The following is a 12,223-nucleotide window of genomic DNA, read 5'->3' as shown; positions in this document are numbered from 1 at the left end:
GTATTTTCAATTGTCTTGATGCTGAACACTCATTTCCAACAGACGTAAAACGTAACAATTCCCTGAGTGGTAAGGATTACTGGGAGCCCCAGAGCGTCCTGAGCTCCCAAACCTGTGTGGTGTGACTGCTCTTTCAGTTGCGTAGTCGTGGTTGTGTTAAATAAGAGCGCTCTCCTGATGATCGTGACTTCTCAAACCATTACACTACTCTGAGTTCAGAAAGTTCCTGCTTGGAAACAAAGGCGTCCCCACCGCCTGCTGCCGCCAACTCCCGACGCGGTTGTGTGGGGGGGGGGGTCCCCCAGGCGCCGCGGATGGGGACCCCAGCACGCCCTCTTCTGTTCGCGCAGTGTATTGCCTTTGAGGCGGAATGCCCCCTCCTCCCCTTCCCAAAGTTTCAACCAAGTCACTCACTTAAGGTTGAATTTTTCAAGGATGTGTTCTAAATGTCCTGGTGAACAATGTCAGCCGTTACTTAAAACAACTTTTTTTTATTATAGAAAAATATGCATAAACTGACCAATTTATCCATTTTTAAATGGGCACATCCACAATGCTGTGTTACATCCTCCAGGATGTTTTCATCTTCTCCAACTGTAACTCTACCCATTAAACACTCACTCCACAGTCCTCCCCCCCCAGCTTCTGGTAACCTCTGTTCAGCTTTGCCTTTCTAGGAGTTTGTCTAAGTACCTGATGGCATGGTATTTGGAATGGAATCACAAAACATTTGTTCTTTAATAAGTGGTTTTTCTTTTTAACTTAACACAATGATTTCAACATCTATTAATGTTGTATCACATGTCAGACTTTGTTTTTAAAGCTTAATAACATTTTTTCTTATGTATATACTACATTTTCTTTATCTATTCATCTGCTTTTGGGCATACAGCTTGGTTCCACCTTTTCATTTTGTGAAAAATATTGCTTTGAACTTTGTGTACAAACATCTATTTGACTACCTATAGGAATAGAATTTCTGGAACATATGTTAAGTCTATATTTAACATTCTGAGGAAACTTAGCCTTTTTTCAAAGGTGTTTAACTGTTTTCCATTCTACCAGCAATGCATGATGCTTCTTTTTTTTTTTTTAAGATTTATTTATTTATGCATACAAACACTGGGTTACAGACCAGAGGTGCAGGGAGTGAGAGGATTCATGAGAAACAGAGACAGAGTGGGAAGCAGAATAAGCAGACCTACTGAAATACCAGTACTGCTAAGGGGAGCAGCGGGCAAGACAGGGGAGATCTGCTGCACCATGTGGGTCAGCTCCCTGGCCAGGGATCAAACTCGTGCTGCAATGGCTGTGGATAAACCTCATAGTACTGCACTTTAACTCCTTGAGCCACCAGGGAGGGCCTGCTTCCAATTTTTCTACATCCTCAACAGCATTTGTTACTTTCTGTTGTTATTACAACAGCCATTCTAATGAAGTGACATACCATTGTGGGTTTGATTTGCATTTCCCTAATGATTAGTGGTATTGAGCACTTGTTCTTGTGCATTTATGTCTTTGGTGAAATATATATTTAAGTCTGTCTAATTTGTTTTGTTTTGCTTGCTTTTTAATGCCGTACTTTTGCACACACCTTTGTATTATCATAACTCTGGCCAATTGCTGTACAATATCTTTTTTAAGATTTATTTATTTATGCATACAGAAATGGGATATAAGCCAGAGGTGCAGGGGCGGTGAGAGGCTTCACCAGAGACAGAGCAGGCAGCAGAACAGGCAGATCAATGAAGTACACTGCTGAGGGGAGCAGCGGTGGTCGGGTCAAGAGAGGTCTGCCACGCCATGTGGGTCACCTCTGGGCTGGGGATTGAACTCTCATTGAAGCGGCTGCGGCTAGCTTGCAGTGCTACGTCCTTACCCATTGCACTACCAGGGAGGGTCCTGTACAATATTTTTTAAAAGATTTATTTATTTATACATACAAGAGTGGGGGTATAGGCCAGAAGTGAGGGGGATCAGAGGATTCATGGGAGACAGAGTGGGGAGCAGAACAAGCATATTTACTGAAATACACTACTTACGAGAGCAGCGGGCTGGTCAGGAGAAGTCTACTGCACCATGTGGGTCACTTCCCTGCAGGCTGGTGGGAGACTGAACTGGTGCTGCAGCGTCTATGGATAGACTCATAGTGCTGTGCCTTAACCTTTTATGCCACCAGGGATGACCCAATTGCTGTAAAATATTATCCCTCTGTGTTAAACAGTGAAATCCAAGAAAAATAAAATATTTCTCTAATATAATGTTAGGTTACTGGAGTGAAAATTTTCAGTGCTATGGGTAAAAGTTAGTGTTGTGACAAATTTGTTTCTCTTTTGTCCATTTTTAAATTAGAATGTCTATTTTTGTTGTTATAGAGTTTCAGGACCTCTATATATTTTGAATATTAACCCCCTATCACATAAATCATTTGTAAATATTTTCTCTTATTTTGTGGATTGTGCCTTATATTTTTTAGTTTAGTTTTTTTTTTTTAAGATTTGTTTATTCATACAAGAGCTGAGGTGCAGGCCAGAGGTGTAGGTTGGTGAGGATTCACCAGAGACAGAGTGGGGAGCAGAACAGGCAGATATACTTAAATACACTGGTGAGAGGAGCAGTGGGCGAGATAGAAGAGGTCTGCTGCACCATGTAAGTCACCTCTCTGGTCAGGATTGAACTCATTCTGCAGTGACTGCATGCAGATAACTTCATAGTGCTGCAACTTAACTTGTTGTACCACCAGAGAGTCACTATTTTTTAATGTTTATGGTTTCATTCTTTTTGGAAAATTCCCCTATTAGCCACCTACTAGCTTCTCATTTATGGATTCATTTCATGCATTCATTCAACCAACAAATGTTCCAATGCATTCTGTGTGCTATGTTCTAAAATGGACACTGGATGGATGATCACAGGCGAAAACAGCCCTACCCAGGAGGAGCATAAAGATGGACAAAGACATCTCTGATATGACCAAAAAAAAAAAGAAGAAGAAGAAGAATGCTATACAGGTTATCAAGAGCCCTTGATGTAATTTGGGGTTGAAGAAAGTGGTTCTTAAACTGGTATTTGACAAGTGATACAATCTGGTTAGAGCAGAGTGTCTTAAAGGTTGGGAGGCCAAAGGCAATAGTGGCAACCCCTGACTGGAAGAGCAGGGAGGGATTACTTGCAGCCAGAAACCCCCAAAGGCTCAAGCAACAGAATTACATGATCCAATTTATATTATTGTATTATTTATATCAAAGATTGTTCATGCTACAATGCTGAGAATACTTACTTTAAAGATTTATTTATTTATGCATACAGATTGGGGTGTAGGGGTGGTGAGAAGATTCATCAGAGACAGAGTGGGGAGCAGAACAGGAAGATCTACTGAAAATACACTGCTGAGGTGAGAGCTGGGTGGGTCGGGAGAGGTCTGCCGCGCCATGTGGTCACCTCCGGGGCAGGTGGGGATCGAACTCATGCGGAAGTGGCTTTAGCTTCTTAGTGCTGTGCTTTAACCCCCTGCGCCACCAGGGAGGGCCCATACTTTTTTTTAATGTATACAGTCCTGGACTACAGGCCAGAGGTGCAGGGGTGACAAGAAGCTTCAGCAGAGACAGAGAGGAGAGTGAACAGACAGATCCACGAAGTACACTGCTGAGGTGGGGCCAGGAGAGGTCTGAGTCATGCGGGTCACCTCTCTGGTAGGGGATCGAACTCCTCACAGCTGAAGCTAGATTTAACCCATTGTACACCAGGAGGGCCTGCTGAGAATACTTTAAAAAGGAGTCCTTCTTCCCCAACATCTCCCTCCATCCACCACTGAACACAGGTTTGGCTCTGGCTTAGTCTCTGTCATTCCTCTGCCTTCTGATGAATGCAATTGATCTCCTTTGCCTGGTCACCCTCACTTTAGGCAACGGTTTTTAGTATTTCCATAGATGTGTATAATAATCACCACACTGTAGTTTAGATCATTTTCATTACCCACAAAATAATACTGCTTGCCTTTCACCAGTTGAGAGTGATCTTTCACAACTACAAATCAGATCAGTTTACTCCCCTGCTTTATATCCTTTCTGGTGACACAAGGGGTTAAGCCTCAGCACCAGGAAGCTATCTGTGGTCACAGAAGCACAAGTTTGCTCCCCTGCCAGGGAGCTGACCCACATGGTGCAATAGACCTCGCCTGTCTTGTCTGCTGCTCCCCTCAATAGTGTATTTTGGTCAACCCTCCTGTTCTGCTCCCCACTCCATCTCTGTGAGTCTTCTCACTGCCCTGTACCTCTGGCCTATACTCCAACTCTTATATGCATAAATAAATTTATCTTTTAAAAAAGGAATAAATCCATCAGCGACTCACTGCCTTTCACATTAAGTAGTTTCTTTGCTGTGGCATACAAGGCCTCCTTGTGTACCTCCCTATTGTCTTGTCACTGCCCCTCTCCCCTGACCCATGCTTCAGCCACTGACCTCCTTTCTGATTTTTCCAAAAAGAGTTGTTTCCTTATGCTCGTGCACTCCTCTATAAATTCTCACCACCTCTACTCACCTTTACTTCAGGCCTTTATCTATTTCCTCTACTCATTTCCGTTATAAGGTGTCTACACTTTGTTATTGTCTTGTGTATTTCTGTGATTTCTTTTCATGGCCGCTTCCCCACCCTATAGTGCTGATATTACATCACTAGCACAGGAGGGATACTATGGCACATAGAAAACAACAATGAATGTTAAATGAGAGGACTAAAGAAAGGACAGAGGACACATGAAGGTGAGTGCCCCGGAATACATGAAGGAAGGGAGAACTGGAATCAGGCACAAGGGAGGAAGGATCTGTCAATAGATCTATTCTTAATATATTATACTTGAGAAGTCTTTAAGACATCTGAGTGGAGACATCATATAAGCAGCTGGAGTGTTACAAGTTCAAAGCTAAAATGATTCAAGATAAGCCTAGACACCACTTGGTATAGATGATATATAAGGAGGGATGGATAAAAGAACTCACCTTTAAGGTCCTTAGGGATTATAACATCAGGCATCACATACATTGTAGACTGGGATATTTTGTCATGGGAAGAATGAGCAACTGAATGAATGGGAACTAAAAGCAAAGTCAGTCAGAAGGAAGTAGCCAGAGTGATGAGCAAAGATTGGGAAGCACTGGGAGGACACATGACAGCTTCCTGTGGAAAAGTGTAGTCAAGGTCATCAAATTCCATTGGGAGCACTCAGAGATAAAGCGGAACCAAGGCTCTGGAATTTGGTAACTTGGAGATCACCAGTGCTTTTGCAAGCATGGTTCAGGTTGAGTGGAAGCTAGATTAGAGTACAGAGAAGTTTGATGAGAGTCAAATGCAATACCAGCATACTCTTTTAGAATGTAACATAATAAATATGTATTGGTTTAAACAACTAGATTTGTGGTAATTTGTTAGAGTAGTAACAGGAAACCCAAGAAATAAATAAAAAGGAGAGTCTGTTTTCTCACAAATTAAAAAGAGAAATCATGTGCTTATATTCCTGGATACTTAAGAAGGCATTTAGTGAAATTTTCCACCTACTCCTAATAAAAATTTAAATAAGAGTAGAAGAAAAATACTTACCTGTTACAAACTATTACCCAAAGTCCAAAATTATAAAGCAAACTAAATGAGAATATCAAAATTGTTTTTTCTAAAATCCTGATCACGACAGGGGTACCCATACCCACCCCTCTCAACATGGTGTCAGAAAGTCTAGCTGACAATACAACCAGAACTGGTTTTTAAGTTATTTTACTTCTTTTTTAAGACTTATTTTTATTTATTTTTGCACACAAGAACTGGCCAGCGGTGTGTTGGAGGGGTATATGAGAAAGGATTCACGAGAGACAGAGCCGGGAGCAGAACAGGCAGATTGACTGAAACACACTGCTGAGGGGAGGAGCGGGTGGTCGGGAGAGGGCTGCCGTGTGGTTCCGCTCCCTGGCGGGGATCACACTTGTGCTGCAGTGATTGTGGTTAGCTTCATAGTGCTGAGACTTATCTCCTGTGTCACCAGGGAGGCCCCTGTTTGGACGATTTTAAAATTCAATTGGAAAAACAAATGGCTGAGTAGACTATGGAATATTGTGAATAGAAGAGTGGGTTGGCATGGGGTGGACTGGCCAAGAAACAGAGAAGCAGCATTCAGAAACAGTGCCAGAGAAACGTGGAAAACTAATGCATGGCTCAGATGACATTGATGTTGAGTGGAGAAAGAAATTTGATGGATAGTGCTGACATTAACGGTCAAGTTTATGGGGGAAAAAACAAAAACTGAACTATAATCCAGGGTTTCTCACCTAGAGGGAATTTTGCCCCCACAGACAATTGACAAATTCTGATGACATTTTGGTTGTCATAAACTAGTTGTTAGCAGCCAGGGATATTGCTAAACACCCTACAATGCACAGGACAGGCCCCAAAAGAATTATCTGGTGATAAAAGGCAGTAGTGATGTGGTTGAGAAACCCTGCTCTAAAATTATATAAAAAACAAAAACATACCCTCCCTGGTGGGGTAATGGGTTAGGACATAGCACGCAAGCTAGCCTCAGCCACTTCAGTGCAAGTTTGATCCCCAGCCCTGGAGGTGATCCTCTCCTGTCTCGCCATTGCTCCCCTCAGCAATGTACTTCCTTGATCTGCCTGTTCTGCTCCCCACTGTCTCTGATGAATCCTCTCACGGATGCTGCACCTCTGCCTGTACCCCAGTTATGTGTTTCCTATCTGAAATTATCAAGTTCTACAAAACAGATGTTTTGGATTTGTTCACTTTGAAAAGTATTTAGCAGCAAGTCTTAACTTGAGTTGGGCTCTCCCTGATGACCCAATGGGTTAAAACACAGCACTATGAAGCTCTCGGCAGCCACTGCAGCACAAGTTTGATCCTTGGCACTGGAACATCTCCTGTTCTGCCTGCTGCTCCCCTCAGCAGTGTATTTCTGTCAGTCTGCCTATTTTGTACCCCCACTCTGTCTCTGGTGAATCCTTTTGTCCCCCACCCCTCCCCCTACACACACTTCTGGCCTATACCCTTGTTCTTGTATGCAAAAATAAATAAAAATAAGTCTTAAAAAAAGAAGTAAAATAACTTAAAAACCAATTCTGGTTGTATTGTCAGGCTAGACTGGAACAGGGGTGGGAAAAGAGGGGTCTGCTGCTCCATGCGGGTCACGTACCTGGCCAGGAAGAGATTGAACTTATGTTGCTGCAGTGGCTGGTGATAGCTTGAGAGTGCTGTGTCTTTTTTTTTTTTTTTTAAAGATTTATTTATTTATGTATACAAGAACTGAGGTACAGGCCAGAGGTATAGAGGACAGAAGGGGCAAAAGGATTCAACAGAGACAGAGTGGGGAAGACAGGCAGGTCAACTGAAATACACTGCTAAGGGGAGCAGCGGGTGGGACCAAAAAGGTCTGCCACATCATGTGGATCACCTCCCTGGCTGGGGATCAAACTCATGCTGCAATGACTTTGGATAGCTTCATTGTGCTGTGCTTTTTTAACCCGTTGCACCACCAGGGAGGGCCCCTCTTTTTATCTTAAGTGGATGGTTTGTTCCTTAATCCCCCTATCTTCACCTTCAAGTGACATTCCCTGCAACAGTTTGACACCTGTCTGTGTGTTGTGCCTCCTGATCTGAGCATTGAGGCCTACAGGTCTTAGTTATCATAACTTGATTAATGGCTTATTCTAATCCCTTTGACCCTTAACTCCTGTAAAAAGGTTCCTGACCTTGTAGTGTCTCCTCCAGCCTTTCTATTTTTATCTCAGTTGTCTCCTTAAGGCAGTAGGCAGCAGTCAGTATCAGTGATCACCATCAAAAGCCTAGTTTCCACACATCTTAAGTTGACTCCCTTTGGGCCTACCTGGGGGCACAAAGTGTTCAGTCTCAGCACTATCAAGCTATCTGCAGTCACTGCAGCACCCGAGTTCGATCCCTGGCCACTATGCTGACCCACACGGTGCAGCAGAACCGTGCTTCTCCCCTCAGCAGTGTACTTCCGTGATCTGACTGTTCTGCTCCCCACTCTCTCTCAGGTGAATCCTCTCACCCCCTGCCCTATATGTCTGGCCTACACCCCAGTTCTTTTATGCAAAAACAAATAAAAAGAAATCTTAAAAAACAAATTGGGTCCTCCCTGATGGCACAGCGGGTTAAAGCACAGCATGAGTTCGATCCCACCTGCCCCAGGAGGTGACCACATGGCCCGGCAGACCTCTCCTCACCCGCCCGCTGCTCCCCTCAGCTGTGTACTTCGTCAGTCAGCCTGTTCTGCTCCCCACTGTCTCTGGTGAAGCCTCTCACCGCCCCTGAGCCTCTGGCCTGCCCTGTACCCCAGTTCTGTATACACAAATAAATAAATCTTTAAAAAAATAAAAATAAATTGACCTTCCTTTACCCATTTCATCCAACCCCCAGTTTCTTTCCCTTTGGTAAGCACCAATTAGATCTTTATTATCTGTTTCTGGTTTGGCTTTGTTTACTCATTTGCTTTGTTTATCTTACATGAGTTAAATTATTTATCATTTGCTTTTCTCCAATTTCCCTTAGCATAATATTCTTTTTTAAACAGATTTTATTTATTTATGCATAGAAGAACTGGGGTGTAGGCCAGAAGTACTGGGGGTAGGTGAGAGAGTTCACCAGAGACAGAGTGGGGAGCAGAGCAGGTGGACTGACTAAAACACACTGCTGAGGGGAGCAGCAGGCGAGACAGGAGAGGTCTGCCATGCCTGTGGGTCACCTCCCTGGCAGAACAAACTTGGGCTGCAGTAACCACATATAGCTTTACAGTGTTGTTCTTTAACCCGTTATGCCACCAAGAAAGGCTCTAGCATAATACTTTATATATATATATATGATTTTATTTATCTATTTATACATTTCTATATATTTTTTTAATATAATCGTTTATTTTTACATCATTTTGTGCCTTTTTCCATCTCAGCTGTAATCCCCGTGGGCTTCCCATCACCAAATCCCTCCCCCATGTGCCATCACCATAGCCTAGCATAATACTTTTAAGGTCCACCCATGTTGTCGCAAATGCTAAGATTTCATTCTTTTCTACAGTCAAGTATATCCCATTGCCTGTTTATGCCACCTTTTCTTTCTCCACTCATCCATTTGTTGGCATTTAGGTTGTTTTCATGTGTTCTATTTTCTACAAGTGCTTTTATGAAATTGTGTTTCTTTCTTCTTGGTGGAAACCATCTGGATGTTTCTTTTGGGGAAGGGCTGGGCAACAAATTGAATTTCTTTCTTAAAGATGTATTTATCCATGCATATAAGAGCTGGGGTGCAGGCTAGAGGTGTGAGGGGAGAGTGAGAGGATTCACCAGAGACAGAGCAGGGAGCAGTACAGCTAAATTGACTGACATACACTGCTGAGGGGAGCAGCGGGCAGGTCAGGAGAGGTCTGCTGTGCCTCCCTGGCAGGGGTCTAACTCTGCTGCAGTGGACGTGAACAGCTCTGCAGTGCTGACGTTACAGAGCAATATGAAAGATTGTCTGATTGTGGGTCCTCACCCGTGTGCTTAAAGTGATTTATAATACTCAACTGCAGGCACACACAAAAAGGCTAATAAAGGGTTTACTTACAAAATAAGGGGAAATGAAGAAATAAATATTTCAGAGATACAGAGAGGGAGAAAATTTGACAAATGCATCCTACTGTTACAGGGCACCCCAATGTGAATTGGGTTGCCTGTCTGTGGGTCTTCACCTGCGTGCTTATGATTCAATCGTATTATGGACACATTCAAAAAGGTTAAATAATGGATTTATTTATAAAGAGAAAGGTAAAGGAATAACCCAGGGAAAGAGGGAGAGAAATACAAGTTAAGCTAGAATGTCCTACCAGTTCTGGTGACTTGGACTCCACCGGCCACTGAAAACCAATCTAGAGCTTAAAAGATCAGCCACGAACCACCATGCCAAGAGACCCCCCCAGAGCCCACACATCTGGTTTTATCCCAACCTGGCTGCTCAGCTCCTCCCTCACGTCCCAGATTGCTTCTCCTTGGTATTGATGGGATTAGTAGTTCCAGTATCTGGAGTGGAGGCAGAGTCCATGAGACCTGTACCTGTTACACTACCAGTTCCGCTAACCTGGAATCCCAATAGCACGCATTTGAGAGCAAGGACCAAAGAGGCCAACAGACCCAAAAACTGAAAGAGCAAGACAGCAAGAGAGCCCCAAGGTCCACATGTCTGGTTTTATAGCACCCCTGGGCTGCCGAACTCCACCCTCAGGTCCCAGCAATCCTCCCTTCACTGATGATAGGATTTGTAGTTTCCCTTTTCTTGATGGCTTTGGTCTGGAGAGTTTGTACAAGGCATCCTTTTGCCCAATACCGAGACCTAACTCACTGTGCCACCAGGAAAGCCCCAACAAATTGAATTTCTTTTTTTACCTGTGTTTCTTTTTAACAAGCCCCATAACAAATATCCATGTCTGTCTCCATGTTCTCTATCCCAGCCAGTGGTGGCCAGAGAGATGACTGATGATTGGCTCAAATAAGACAGAATTTACCCCTGATCCAGGAAGAATAACACCTTGTCAGAGGTGGAACCCAGAGCTTTATTGGCAAAACAAACAGAAAAATAGAGAATAGGGATTATGCAAGCAACCCCTGTCAACTCTTTGCAAAAGAGGAAGAGGAAAAAACTTGAAAGATGGAGAAATTATCCAAAAGACAGTTAAGTCCATAGATATTGTCCCCATTAAAAGGTAAACTTGGAACCTCCCTGGTGGCACAAGGGTTTGTTGAAGTGTAGTACCATGAAGCTCACTGCAGCCGCTGCAGCGTTGCAGCACCAGTTCGATCCCTGGGCAAGGAGGTGACCCACATGGCGTGGCAGACCTCTTCTGACCCACCCGCTGTTCCCCTCACCAGTGCGTTTCAGTCAATTTGCCTATTCTGCTCCCCAATCTGTCTCTGATGAATCCTTTCACTCCCAACCCCCGTACCTCTGGCCTGTACCCCAGTTCTTGTATGCATAAATACATAAATCTTTTTTTTTTAAGATTTATTTATTTGTACATACAGAACTGGGGTACAGGCAGAGGCTCAGGGGTGGTGAGAAGCTTCACCAGAGACAGAGTGGGGAGCAGAACAGGCAGATCAACGAAGTACACTGCTGAGGGGAGCAGCGGGCGGGCCAGGAGAGGTCTGCCACGCCATGTGGTCTCCTCCGGGGCAGGCGGGAATTGAACTCATGCGGAAGTGGCTTTTTAGCTTCTCAGTGCAGCGCTTTAACCCGCTGCGCCACCAGGGAGGACCACTTTTTTTTTTTTTTAAAGTAAACTTGCTGTTTCCTTCAGTAGGAATGGGGCTTAGAGCATGAGGTACGTGAATTTGAGGATAATTTGACCTGCCATCCATCATTCATGAATGAAACCTGGATTCCCAGAGCTCACAAATCTCAGGAGATAATTTGCCCACTTGTCTCTTTCTTAGTTTACTTGCGCGTTGTTTTGTTTCAGAAAGGTTTTAGAATGTAATAGTCAGGGTGGACTAGGTTATGCTGAAATAACAACCCAAAGTGACCAACTTGATTACACACTGCTCATCCTATAAATCTTTCTTAACTCAGGGGTTTCTCTGATACTCTGCCTCCCTCCCTTAAGGGCTCAGGTTGATGGAGCACCCACCCTCTCAGGAGACCAGGAAATGAAACCATCCCTGGGCCTGGAAGACCAAAAATACTAGTGTCTGGAACGATATCAGGAACAGGAATGAATAACATGTTCATAATAGGCTTGAACATGCTAGTTACAATGCCCATGTTTATATTTCTGCTCGATTTACCAGGAGGGCAATGAGGCAATGTCCTCAGAGAGCTGGTCTTTCAGTAACACACAAACCGCACCAAAGTCCTTGCTTCAGAGGAAACCTTTCCAAAAGGAAATTCCATGCCCAGGTGGTTTAATGTGTCCCGCATCTTCCACATGCTTCATCCTGGGATTGTCCCCATTCAGACCTGAGTCTATCAACTGATAAGACTAGTCTTTTGGTCCAGAAATTCAACAATAATTTTTGTGTTACTACTGAGTCAAATAAACCTGAGTAACATAAAGCTTCCCTATGATGCTCACCTGTACAAACATAAATGGAAGCCCATGGTCAGGCCGAAGGGCCATATAAAGTGACTTAGTGGTATGGGAAGGGTAAGTTGGGGGAGCTTTTAAAGAAAGATTTA

The sequence above is a fragment of the Condylura cristata genome, unplaced genomic scaffold (genome assembly GCF_000260355.1).
Source record: "Condylura cristata isolate star-nosed mole 26May11 unplaced genomic scaffold, ConCri1.0 scaffold00040, whole genome shotgun sequence".
NCBI lineage: Eukaryota > Metazoa > Chordata > Mammalia > Eulipotyphla > Talpidae > Condylura > Condylura cristata.
The sequence above is the reverse complement of the archived record's forward strand: the minus strand, read 5'-3'. Positions refer to the sequence as shown.